The sequence below is a fragment of the Nerophis lumbriciformis genome, linkage group LG02 (assembly GCF_033978685.3).
Source record: "Nerophis lumbriciformis linkage group LG02, RoL_Nlum_v2.1, whole genome shotgun sequence".
NCBI classification, from domain to species: Eukaryota; Metazoa; Chordata; class Actinopteri; order Syngnathiformes; family Syngnathidae; genus Nerophis; species Nerophis lumbriciformis.
Genome location: NC_084549.2, coordinates 12895362 through 12910000, shown reverse-complemented (window position 1 = coordinate 12910000; position 14639 = coordinate 12895362). Strand labels below are relative to the sequence as shown.

The 14639-nt window shown below is 41.9% G+C and overlaps 1 protein-coding gene across 2 annotated transcripts in view; it reads left to right on the top strand.

Annotated features, from left to right (window-relative positions):
• The window catches only part of chst3a (carbohydrate (chondroitin 6) sulfotransferase 3a), a 33084-nt gene that overhangs the window by 456 nt on the left and 17989 nt on the right, over positions 1 to 14639 (top strand). The window lies entirely within an intron of this gene.

Here is a 14639-nt window from a genome sequence, read left to right as displayed (position 1 = left end):
TGCAGACTTTATTACATTATTGCACCAATATTCATTTTAGTGCTTTATTCAATCATTCATTCAACGCCCCTCCCCCTTTATGCTATAGACTTAAAAAGGCATTCTATGCATTTCATCTCTGTTTATTGTGAACACTACCTTTCATTTTACTTATACTTCCCACAGTGTGACTTGCTTTCATTTCCAAACAAGACAAGATGTATAAAATCCACAGACGCATAGTGATGGAGATATGACAAAAGCATCTGCATTGGAATGAGCTTCCCGCCGTCTCATTTGCATATTGACTGGGTGCTGTTGGCATATCAATGTGGCCTTATAATTCTATGTATTGATACACCAGCAGCAAGGTGGCTTTAAAACATTTTTGTAGTTGTGCGACCACACCACATTTAAACCTGATTAAATCAACTCATGTGATTAATCACAACACATCAGTGTTGTCCCGACACCGATATTTTAGTACCGGTACCAAAATTATTTTGATACTTCTCGATACTATAAAGGGGCTTTATTTTAACCAAAAATCTTACGGTACATTAAACATCCATCCATCCATCCATTTTCTACCGCTTGTCCCTTTTGGGGTCGCGGGGGGCGCTGGAGCCTATCTCAGCTACAATCGGGCGGAAGGCGAGGTACACCCTGGACAAGTCGCCACCTCATCGCAGGGCCAACACAGATAGACAGACAACATTCACACACTAGGGCCAATTTAGTGTGTTTCTTATTGCAAGTTTGTCCTTAAATATTATAATTAAAATTAAAAATTGACCTGCTCGGTGGGATTGTGGTTAGAGTGTCCGCCCTGAGATCGGGAGGTCGTGAGTTCAAACCCCGGCCGAGTCATACCAAAGACTATAAAAATGGGACCCATTACCTCCCTGCTTGGCACTCAGCATCAAGGGTTGGAATTGGGGGTTAAATCACCAAAAATGATTCTCGGGCGTGGCCACCACTGCTGCTCACTGCTCCCCTCACCTCCCAGGGGGTGATCAAGTGTGATGGGTCAAATGCAGAGAATAATTTGGCCACACCTAGTCTGTGTGTGACAATCATTGGTACTTTAACTTTAAATAAAATAGTGAACATACAAGACAACTTGTCTTTTAGTAATAAGTAAACAAACAAAGGCTCCTAATTTAGTCTGCTGACATACGCAGTAACATATTGTGTCATTTATCATTCTATTATTTTGTCAAAATTATTAAGGACAAGTGGTAGAAAATGAAATATTAATCTACTTTCTCATTTACAGTTAATATCTGGTTATTTTCTCTTTTAACATGTTCTATCTACACTTCTGTTAAAATGTAATAATCACTTATTCTTCTGTTGTTTGATACTTTACATTAGTTTTGGATGATACCACAAATTTGGGTATCAATCCGATACCAAGTACTTACAAGATCATACATTGGTCATATTCAAAGTCCTCATGTGTCCAGGGACGTATTACCTGAGTTTATGAACATAATATAAATAAATAAAAAAACGAAAGAAGATGATGCCAAAAAATATCAACGTAATCATAGTAGTGTCGACTTGTTTCCCCTCGGGGTGATGGTCGGCTGGCAGCGCTTCATAGCAGCAGTCGACCTCCAGGGCCCCAACTCCCCGCCCCTCTGTTGCGAGTTGTCGTGATTAAATGTAACATGTTTATGTGTGCATTGCATGGAGTTTTTTTCCCACTCCAGACTAGGTCTCCTTAGGAGCCCAGTCTAGATTGTATTTTTTTACTCATCTTCTTCCCCAGCATTTTACCTTTTTTCTTATCTTTTACGGGGCGCCTTCGGCGACCCATCATTGTTCCTGTTCTGTAACCCTGTACGCTGTTTGTTTGTCTAACCTTGAACGGGTTTGTGCTGAAAACATAGTTTCGTTGTACTTGTGCAATGACAATAAAGTCCTATCCTATCCTTGATACGCTACTGTACTTGGTATCATTACAGTGGATGTCAGGTGTAAATCCACCCATGGTGTTTGTTTACATTTTCACGCCGGTGAGCTGCGGTGTGTAGTGAAGCATGTTTAGCTATTCCTTGTCCTGCAGGGATGATACTTGTAAGAAACGTACTTTATTTGTCGCCATGGAGGCGAGGATTAGTGATTTAGAGGTAGCTAAAATACTGCCGACTAGGGCTGGACTTAAGCCGCTAGCTCGCTAGCCATGTCTTAAAGCACCTCTTCCGGTGGGCGTTTCGGTTTAATAACTTCATCGTTTCAGTTTTATAACTTTATCGTTTGTTTTTAAGCCAAAATACGTCGGTTCTCCCTTTTCTGTCTACACACGGTGTCTGCTTGTAAGTACTCAGTGATTGTGCGCTGCCGAACATGCTCCGACGTGACAGCTTTTCAGAAGCGATATAGTACCGAATATGATTCATTAGTATCGCGGTACTATACTAATACCGGTATACCGTACAACCCTACAAAACATGTTGTATTAATCACAAATACCGTATTTTTCGGACTATAAATCGCAAGTTTTTCACAGTTTGGCCGGGGGTGCGACTTATAGACTTAGACTTAGACTTAGACTTCCTTTTTATTGTCATTCAAATTTGAACTTTACAGCACAGATAAGAACAACATTTCGTTACATAAGCTCATGGTAGTGCAGGATAAAAAAAGCAATAAGGTGCATATATAAATAAATAAATATATATAAATAATATATAAATATATATATAAAATAAATAAATATATATAGATATATATAAATAAATAAATAGATTACTTATACTCAGGAGCGACTTATGTGTGAAATTATTAACACATTACCGTAAAATATCAAATAATATTATTTAGCTCATTCACGTAAGAGACTAGACGTATAAGATTTCATGGGATTTAGCGATTAGGAGTGACAGATTGTTTGGTAAACGTATAGCATGTTCTATATGTTAGAGTTATTTGAATGACTCTTACCATAATATGTTACGTTAACATACCAGGCACGTTCTCAGTTGGTTATTTATGCCTCATATAACGTACACTTATTCAACCTGTTGTTCACTATTCTGTATTTATTTTAAATTGCCTTCCAAATGTCTATTCTTGGTGTTGGGTTTTATCAAATAAATGTCCCCAAAAAATGCGACTTATACTCCAGTGCGACTTATACTCCAAAAAATACGGTATACACATTTTGATCACGCAATTCATTTTGACCGCACCTGACGCAGCGGCGGCCCGTGCGTTTCCCACCTAGGCCTTCAGGGATGTCCGACTTATACCATAATTGATGTCACCACATGACCATTGCTGGAGAAATACTATACAGGAACACATTTACGCACTACTGGCTATTGAAACACATCAACAGTGTACAAAAATGTTCCTGTATCAAACAGGTGTCAAACTCAACAGTCGGGGGGCCAGATCTGGCCTGTATGTCATTTAATTATTTAGGTTGCCCACCGTACCATTTTATCTGGACCACCACTTTATTTAATGTGGCCCGCCACGCCATTTTATGTGCTCCGCCATTATATTTTAAGCCCGCCCACATCCTTTAATGTCACCCACTCTGTCATTTTATCTGGTCCTTTCATGTGTTCATTTCTTTATCATGGCCGGTCACGTTATTTTATGTGGCCTGCCACACCATTTAACATCGCCCACGACATATCTGACTTACGATTTCAAAGCAAGTCATCCATTAATCTATTAGTGAAGAATATAATAATAAAAAAACAGTACCCTATGCAAATGATTTATATATAGTACAGGCCAAAAGTTTGGACACACCTTCTTTATTTTCATGACTATTTACATTGTAGATTGTCACTGAAGGCATCAAAACTAAGAATGAACACATGTGGAGTTATGTACTTAACAAGAAAAAAGGCGAAATGACTGAAAACATGTTTTATATTCTAGTTTCTTCAAAATAGCCACCCTTTGCTTTGAATACTGCTTTTCACACTCTTGGCATTCTCTCGATGAGCTTCAATCTTCACCTGTGAAGTGAAAACCATTTCAGGTGACTACCTCTTGAAGCTCATCGAGAGAATGCCAAGAGTGTGCAAAGCAGTAATCAGTGCAAAGGGTGGCTATTTTGAAGGAACTAGAATATAAAACATGTTTTCAGTTATTTCACCTTTTTTTGTTACGTACATAACTCCACATCAATCAATCAATCAATGTTTATTTATATAGCCCTAAATCACAAGTGTCTCAAAGGGCTGCACAAGCCACAACGACATCCGCGGTACAGAGCCCACATAAGGGCAAGGAAAAACTCACAACCCCAATGGGACGTCGATGTGAATGACTATGAGAAACCTTGGAGAGGACCGCATATGTGGGTGCACCCCCCCCCCACCCTCTAGGGGAGACTGGATGCAATGGACGTCGAGTGGGTCTGACATAATATTGCGAAAGTCCAGTCAATATTATCTCGAGCGGAGACGGGTCAGCAGCGCAGAGATGTCCCCAACCGATGCACAGGCGAGCGGTCCACCCCAAGTCCCGACTCTGGACAGCCAGCACTTAATCCATGGCCACCAGACCTGTGCCCCCCCCTCCACAAGGAAGAGGGGGGCAGAGGATAAAATAAAATAAACGGCAGTTCAACTGGTCTAAAAAGGGGGTCTATTTAAAGGCTAGAGTACACAAATGAGTTTTAAGATGGGACTTAAATGTTTCTACTGAGGTAGCATCTCTAATTGTTACCGGGAGGGCATTCCATAGTACTGGAGCCTGAATAGCAAACGCTCTATAGCCCGCAGACTTTTTTTGGGCTCTGGGAATCACTAATAAGCCGGAGTTCTTTGAACGCAGATTTCTTGCCGGGACATATGGTACAATACAATCGGCAAGATAGGACGGAGCTAGACCGTGTAGTATTGCATACGTAAGTAGTAAAACTTTAAAGTCACATGTGCTCATTCATAGTTTTGATGCCTTCAGTGACAATCTACAATGTAAATAGTCATGAAAATAAAGAAAACGCATTGCATGAGAAAGTGTGTCCAAAATTTTGGCCTGTACTGTATATGATATTACACAAAATAATATTCATATAATATTATTTTGTGTAATAATATTATATGAATATTATAATATTATTATAATATTCATATAATATTATTATATTTATTAAGGGCCACTTCACATAATTGTGAAGTGGCCCTTAATAAAAAACAAGTTTGACACTCCTGCTGTATTACATTCTCCATCCATCCATCCATCTTCTTTCGCTTATCCGAGGTCGGGTCGCGGGGGCAGCAGCCTAAGCAGGGAAGCCCAGACTTCCCTCTCCTCCAGCTCTTCCTGTGGGACCCCGAGGCGTTCCCAGGCCAGCCGGGAGACATAGTCTTCCCAACGTGTCCTGGGTCTTCCCCGCGGTCTCCTACCGGTCGGACGTGCCCGAAACACCTCCCTAGGGAGGCGTTTGGGTGGCATCCTGACCAGAACCCGAACCACCTCATCTGGCTCCTCTCGATGTGGAGGAGCAGCGGCTTTATTTTGAGCTCCCCTCGGATGGCAGAGCTTCTCACCCTATCTCTAAGGGAGAGCCCCGCCACCCGGCGGAGGAAACTCATTTCGGCCGCTTGTACCCGTGATCTTGTCCTTTCGGTCATAACCCAAAGCTCATGACCATAGGTGAGGATGGGAACGTAGATCGACCGGTAAATTGAGAGCTTTGCCTTCCGGCTCAGCTCCTTCTTCACCACAACGGATCGATACAGCGTCCGCATTACTGAAGACGCCGCACCGATCCGCCTGTCGATCTCACGATCCACTCTTCCCTCACTCGTGAACAAGACTCCGAGGTACTTCAACTTGTATTACATTCTGACAATGAAATTCCATTTGGGTCCAAATGTCGGGGTCTTTTTAAATCAATTTAAATTATGCACGCAAATAATTTACTGTCATTAATCACATCCATCCATCCATCCATCCATCTTCTTCCGCTTATCCGAGGTCGGGTCGCGGGGGCAGCAGCCTAAGCAGGGAAGCCCAGACTTCCCTCTCCCCAGCCACTTCGTCCAGCTCTTCCCGTGGGACCCCGAGGCGTTCCCAGGCCAGCCGGGAGACATAGTCTTCCCAATGTGTCCTGGGTCTTCCCCGCGGCCTCCTACCGGTCGGACGTGCCCTAAACACCTCCCTAGGGAGGCGTTCGGGTGGCATCCTGACCAGATGCCCGAACCACCTCATCTGGCTCCTCTCGATGTGGAGGAGCAGCGGCTTTACTTTGAGCTCCTCCCGGATGGCAGAGCTTCTCACCCTATCTCTAAGGGAGAGCCCCGCCACCCGGCGGAGGAAACTCATTTCGGCCGCTTGTACCCGTGATCTTGTCCTTTCGGTCATAACCCAAAGCTCATGACCATAGGTGAGGATGGGAACATAGATCGACCGGTAAATTGAGAGCTTTGCCTTCCGGCTCAGCTCCTTCTTCACCACAACGGATCGATACAGCGTCCGCATTACTGAAGACGCCGCACCGATCCGCCTGTCGATCTCACGATCCACTCTTCCCTCACTCGTGAACAAGACTCCGAGGTACTTGAACTCCTCCACTTGGGGCAAGATCTCCTCCCCAACCCGGAGATGGCACTCCACCCTTTTCCGGGCGAGAACCATGGACTCGGACTTGGAGGTCATTGGTGTCATGGTGTCATTAATCACAATAAATCAAAATGCAGAAGTGTACCGTATTTTTCGGAGTATAAGTCGCACCGGAGTATAAGTCGCACCTGCCGAAAATGCATAATAAAGAAGGAAAAAAACATAAATAAGTCGCACTGGATCGAGTATAAGTCGCATTTTCTGGGGAGATTTATTTGATAAAAGCCAACACCAAGAATAGACATTTGAAAGGCAATTTAAAATAAATAAAGAATAGTGAACAACAGGCCGAATAAGTGTACGTTATATGAGGCATAAATAACCAATGTAGAACGTGCCTGGTATGTTAACGTAACATATTATGGTAAGAGTCATTCAAATAACTATAACATATAGAACATGCTATACGTTTACCAAACAATCTGTCACTCCTAATCGCTAAATCCCATGAAATCTTGTACGTCGAGTCTCTTACGTGAATGAGCTAAATAATATTATTTGATATTTTACGGTAATGTGATAATAATTTCACACATAAGTCGCTCCTGAGTGTAAGTCGCACCCCCGGCCAAACTATGAAAAAAACTGCGACTTATAGTTGGAAAAATACGGTAATTAATCTGATTGAAAATGTGAGTTGAAAAACTTATTCGGGTGTTGCCATTTAGTGGTCAATTGTACGGAATATGTACTGTACTGTGCAATCTACTAATAAAAGTTTCAATCAATCAATCAGATTGCAGATCATTGAATTGTGTAATCCCTCAAATTTTAATCGTTCGGCAGCACTAGACTGAACATGTATCCGCCAACGCAAACCTAAAAGCACTTCGATGCATCCTTCAAAACCATTGATCCATCCATCTTCTTCCGCTTATCTGAAGTCGGGTCGCGGGGGTAGCAGCCAAAGCAAAAAAGCCCAGGCTTCCCTTTCACCAGCCACTTTGTCCAACTCTTCTCGGGGGATCCTGAGTCATTTCCAGGCCAGCTGGGAGGTCAGACACACCCTAAACACCTCCCCAGTGAGGCGTTCCGGGGGGCATTCTGACCAGATGCCCGAACCACCTCATCTGGCTCCTCTTGATGTGGAGGAACACCGACTTTACTCTGAGCTCCTTTCAAACAACAGCTTCTCACACTATCTCTAAAGGAGAGACCCGCCACTCGATAAAAGAAACTAATTTCGTCCGCCTTTAAGTCAGAACCCAAAGTTCATGACCATAGATTAGGACAGGGATGTAGATTGAACGGTAAATTTAGAGCTTTGCCTTCCGGCTTAGCTCCTTTTTCACCACGACAGACCAATGCAGGGTCTCCCATCACTGCAGACGCCGCAGCGATCCGCCTGTTGATCTCTCGATCTAGTCTTCCCCCACTCGTGAACAAACCCCCGAGGTATGGAACTACAAAGCCCAAAACCAGTGAAGTAAATAAAAACAAAATACAATTATTTGCAAATCATTTTCAACTTATATTCAATTGAATAGACTACAAAGACAAGATAATTAATGTTCAAACTGAGAAACTGCATTTTTCTTTGCTAATAATCATTAACTTAGAACTTAATAGCAGCAACACATTGCAAAAAAGTTGGCACAGGGGCATTTTTACCACTGTGTTACATGGCCTTTCCTTTTAACAACACTCAGTAAACGTTTGGGAACTGAGGACACCAATTTTTGAAGCTTTTCAGGTGGAATTATTTCCCATTCTTGCTTGATGTACAGCTTAAGTTGTTCAACAGTCCGGGGGTCTCCGTTGTGGTATTTTAGGCTTCATAATGCGCCACACATTTTCAATGGGAGACAGGTCTGGACTACAGGCAGGCCAGTCTAGTACCCGCACTCTTTTACTATGAAGCCATGCTGATGTAACACGTGGCTTGGCATTGTCTTGCTGAAATAAGCAGGGGCGTCCATGATAACGTTGCTTGGATGGCAACATATGTTGCTCCAAAACCTGTATGTACCTTTCAGCATTAATGGCGCCTTCACAGATGTGTAAGTTACCCATGTCTTGGGCACTAATACACCCCCATACCATCACAGATGCTGGCTTTTCAACTTTGCGTCTATAACAATCCGGATGGTTCTTTTCCTCTTTGGTCCGGAGGACACGACGTCCACAGTTTCCAAAAACAATTTGAAATGTGGACTCGTCAGACCACAGAACACTTTTCCACTTTGTATCAGTCCATCTTAGATGAGATCAGGCCCAGAGAAGCCGACGATGTTTCTGGGTGTTGTTGATAAACGGTTTTCGCCTTGCATAGGAGAGTTTTAACTTGCACTTACAGATGTAGCGACCAACTGTAGTCACTGACAGTGGGTTTCTGAAGTGTTCCTGAGCCCATGTGGTGATATCCTTTACACACTGATGTCGCTTGTTGATGCAGTACAGCCTGAGGGATCGAAGGTCACGGGCTTAGCTGCTTACGTGCAGTGATTTCTCCAGATTCTCTGAACCCTTTGATGATATTACGGACCGTAGATGGTGAAATCCCTACATTCCTTGCAATAGCTGGTTGAGAAAGGCTTTTCTTAAACTGTTCAATAATTTGCTCACGCATTTGTTGACAAAGTGGTGACCCTCGTCCCATCCTTGTTTGTGAATGACTGAGCATTTCATGGAATCTACTTTTATACCCAATCATGGCACCCACCTGTTCCCAATCAGCCTGCACAGCTGTGGGATGTTCCAAATAAGTGTTTGATGAGCATTCCTCAACTTTATCAGTATTTATTGCCACCTTTCCCAACTTCTTTGTCACGTGTTGCTGGCATCAAATTCTAAAGTTAATGATTATTTGCAAAAAAAAAAAAATGTTTATCAGTTTTAACATCATTGTCTTTGTAGCATATTCAACTGAATATGGGTTGAAATTGATTTGCAAATCATTGTATTCCGTTTATATTTACATCTAACACAATTTTCCAACTCATATGGAAACGGGGTTTGTAGACTAACGCCACCAACATTACACTGGAGTGTAAATGTGAATGTTGTGAAATGTTGAATGGGTGTCACTGGAGGAAAGGTGGGTGAAGTGTCTCGCCCAAGGACACAACAGCAGTGGAAGTGGGCTCGAACCACTAACCCTACTGTTTCCTGCTCTATCTACTAACCTACTCAGTGGCCTAGTGGTTAGAGTGTCCGCCCTGAGATCGGTAGGTTGTGAGTTCAAATCCCGGCCGAGTCATACCAAAGACTATAAAAATGGGACCCATTACCTCCCTGCTTGGCACTCAGCATCAAGGGTTGGAATTGGGGGTTAAATCACCAAAAATGATTCCCGGGCGCGGCCACCGCTGCTGCCCACTGCTCCACTCACCTCCCAGGGGGTGATCAAGGGTGATGGGTCAAATGCAGAGAATAATCTCGCCACACCTAGTGTGTGTGTGACAATCATTGGTACTTTAACTTTAACTTTAACTTTACTGAGCCACAGTTTCTTCATTGTCTTAAGTTTGCAGCCATCTAGGATTCACTTTCACTTTATATCCGTTCAACTTCTCCACGAGGAGCCTCGACTTTTAACAGCTTTTGCACGTGGTAATTGCAACCTTGCAGGGCACCGGTACACGGAATTGTGTCTTTTATCATATCTTTTTGGGGGGTTACTATGTGCTGTGTCCTTGGTTGTTATGACAACTGCCATTGGAATGCACCGGCTTTGCCTCTCAGCTTTTACTTCAATGCTGCCCTGGAGTGAGACAATGAGCCATTGTCATCAAGGCTCAGTGCTACCTAAAGAAATTAATTCACAAGCCTCTCCAAACCACACCCCACCATTAAGATGTTATCCGCCGGTCCATTAGTGTGCTGCATTGACGACTCTTTGTCATGCACTGATTACTTTTGTATTCACATGACCAGCAGTACCCAAATATTCCCCGTGAAACTTACTTGGATCACATTCATGTTTTGTTCACGCTACTGGTAGGAAACTGATAAACAGTACTGAATGTGTTGTGTTTTGCAGGAGGAGTTGAGACGGCACAGACACAAGGGGGCAGTAAAGCTCTATGATTTATTATATATACACTATATTGCCAAAATTATTTGGCCACACATCCAAATGATGAGAATCATGTGTACTAATCACTTTGCCCGGTGTATAAAATCAAGCACTTAGGCATGGAGACTGTTTCTACAAACATTTGTGAAAGAATGGGCCGCTTTCAGTGATTTCCAGCGTGGAACTGTCATAGGATGCCACCTGTGCAACAAATCCCAGTCGTGAAATTTCCTCGCTCCTAAATATTCCAAAGTCAACTTTATTGTAAGAAAAGTGAAGAGTTTGGGAACAACAGCAAGTCAGCCACCAAGTGGTAGGCCACGTAAACTGACAGAGAGGGGTCGGCGGATGTTGAAGCGCATAGTGCAAAGACTTTCTGCACAGTCAGTTGCAACAGCAGCAATATTTTGCAAAAAAAAGTTGTCACTTGGGCATTTTTACCACTGTGTTATATGGCCTTTCCTTTTAACAACACTTAGTAAACGTTTGGGTACTGAGGAGACCCATTTTTGAAGCTTTTCAAGTGGAATTCTTTCCCATTCTTGCTTGATGTACAGCTTAAGTTGTTCAACAGTCTCCATTGTCATATTTTACGCTTCATAATGCGCCACACATTTTCAATTGGAGACAGGTCTGGACTACAGGCAGGCCAGTCCAGTACCCGCACTATTTTGCTACGAAGCCACACTGTTGTAACACGTGGCTTGGCATTGTCTTGCTGAAATAAGCAGGGGCGTCCATAATAACGTTGCTTGGATGGCAACATATGTTGCTCCAAAACCTGTATGTACCTTTCAGCATTAATGGTGCCTTCACCGATGTGTAAGTTACCCATTCCTTGGGCACTAATACACCCCCATACCATCACAGATGCTGGCTTTTGAACTTTGCGCCCATAACAATCCGGATGGTTCTTTTCCTCTTTGTTCCGGAGGACACGACGTCCACAGTTTCCAAAAACAATTTGAAATGTGGACTCGTCAGACCACAGAACACTTTTCCACTTCGCATCAGTCCATCGTAGCTGATCTCGGGCCCAGCGGAGCCTGCGGCGTTTCTGGGTGTTGTTGATAAATGGCTTTCGCTTTGCATAGTAGAGTTTTAACTTGCACTTACACATACTTGCCAACCCTCCCGGATTTTTTGGGAGACTCCCGAAATTCAGCGCCCCTCCCGAAAACCTCCCGGGACAAATTTTCTCCCGAAAATCTCCCGAAATTCAGGCAGACCTGGAGGCCACGCCCCCTCCAGCTCCATGCGGACCTGGAGGGTCCGCATGGAGCAATGTTGTTGTAATATATTGAGTTGGAGGCAATAGACAGGCGAGGGGATGAAGTACGTCTCTTTACTGTAGACTTCAGAATCAGAACAGACTCACACACTTGACGTCAGGTGCGCAACACCACGTAAAACGTTGGCCAACCAAAAAGTAACCCCAGTACGCTATAGCCAACATTCACCAGGAAATGGCAACAGACAAACATAGCTCACTCTATTAAATTCCTCCCCTTTTAGATGATGGCAACTCAGCAAACCTTGAATCTGGTTCAATGATGAGACTAGTTTGTGTCTGACTCACTGATGGTCCTGGTGATAGAACTGAAACAGCACTGTCCAGTTGAACTGATGGCACATTTTCTGCAACTGGTGGAGACTAGATAACTGGCAGTCTCTCCATGTTTTCTCGCCATGGTAACATGTGATCCACATGCACTGTGCGCTGTCTCTGTCCCTCTTGATATATATATATATATATATATATATATATATATATATATATATATATATATATATATATATATACATATATATATATATATATATATATATATATATATATATATATATATATATATATATATATATATATATATATATGTATATATATATATATATATATATATAAATATATATATATATATATATATATATATATATATATATATATATACATATATATATATATATATATATATATAAGAAAATACTTAACTTTCAGTGAATTCTAGCTATATATATATTTATTTTATTGTATATATATATATACATATATATATATATATATATATATATATATATATATATATATATATATATATATATATATATATATATATATATATATATATATATATATACTGTATATATATATATGAAATACTTGACTTGGTGAATTCTAGCTGTAAATATACTCCTCCCCTCTTAGCCACGCCCCCAACCACGCCCCCGCCCCACCCCGACCACGCCCCCCACTTCCCACCCCCCCACCTCCCGAAATCGGAGGTCTCAAGGTTGGCAAGTATGCTTACATGATGTAGCGACGAAATGTAGTTACTGACAGTGGTTTTCTGAAGTGTTCCTGAGCCCATGTGGTGATATCCTTTACACACTGATGTGGCTTTTTGAGCTGTACATCAAGCAAGAATGGGAAACAGTTCCACCTGAAAAACTCCAAAAATTGGACTCCTCAGTTCCCAAACGTTTACTGTGTTGTTAAAAGGAAAGGCCATGTAACACAGTGGTAAAAATGCCCCTGTGCCAACTTTTTTTGCAATGTGTTGCTGCCATTAAAATCTAAGTTAACGATTATTTGCAAAAGTTCGAACATTAAGTATCTTGTCTTTGCAGTCTATTCAATTGAATATAAGTTGAAAAAGATTTGCAAATCATTGTATTCTGTTTTTATTTACGGTTTACACAACGTGCCAACTTCACTGGTTTTGGGTTTTGCACATATATCAGCTTTACTTAATTGGACTTTTATTTGTGAATGTATTCAAAACACTAACTTGTCTTAAATAGGTCATTTTAGTTTATTTTCAAAGTGACTATTTTGCTGAGACAACATGTTAAAAATAATGATGACACTTTTTCTATAGGTTACATTGCAGTTTTTGTTTATTCGTCACATGCGTCCATTGGTATGGCTACAAAAAAAGCATCATGTGTTTATGCGACATAAAATTAATTTAATGGAAGAGATACTGTGTCTATCAGTGTCGGTCGATTTTGGTATGGGAAATAAAGTGTCAATATCGAGCATATCCAATTTAAATAATAGCTCATGCACAGTTTACTAATACAGGTATGGACTAGATTATTGGTATGTTTCTTGAACATTATAATAACCTAGTTCTCATGCAGGTTGAGGCGTATTTCTTTCAACATCTTGCAACACAATCACCTCATTTAAACACACATCCACATTTTCTCCAGTTGGAGTTGAAATCACACAGATGACTTGACTGCGCCATGTGGATGTGTTCCACTCTAAGCTGAAAAACATCCCTGTTTGCATTACCTCCCCCCGTCGCTCATCCATCTAAATGGTCTTTTTTCTAGGGTTTGCAGAAGCAAGGCAAACTTGATACAAACGCTGCTTGGTGTAAAACACGGTTAAACATTCCAGAGGTTTTGCATCAGGCCATCTGCAGAAGGATCAGTATCAATAAAGTCTTTATTTCATTTTTGCTCTTTGACATGTCGTCACTAATTTAGTTTTCGAAGCAAACATCTTTACAACCATCATATATGTGGAGCAAGAAGCCTCTGAAGTTGTACGATTTGGAGTTTAACCAACATTATTTGGGAATTATACCTGGAAAGTTAAATCCCATTTGGAGTTCAAACCATCATCATGAGTGTTCGACATACTTGCCAACCCTCCCGGATTTTCCGGGAGACCCCTGAAATTCAGCGCCTCTCCCGAAAACCTCCCGGGACAAATTTCCTCCCTAAAATCTCCCGAAATTCAGGCCGAGCTGGAGGCCACGCCCCTTCCAGCTCCATGCGGACCTGACCTGTTTTCACGTCCGCTTTCCCACAATATAAACAGCGTGCCTGCCCAAACACGTTATAACTGTAGAATGATCGAGGGCGAGTTCTTGGTTTCTTATGTGGGTTTATTGTTAGGCAGTTTCATTAACGTCCTCCCAGCGCGGTAACAACACACAACAACAGCAGTCACGTTTTCGTCTACCGTAAAGCAGTTCGTCTGCTGTAAACAGCAATGTTGTGACACTCTTAAACAGGACAATAC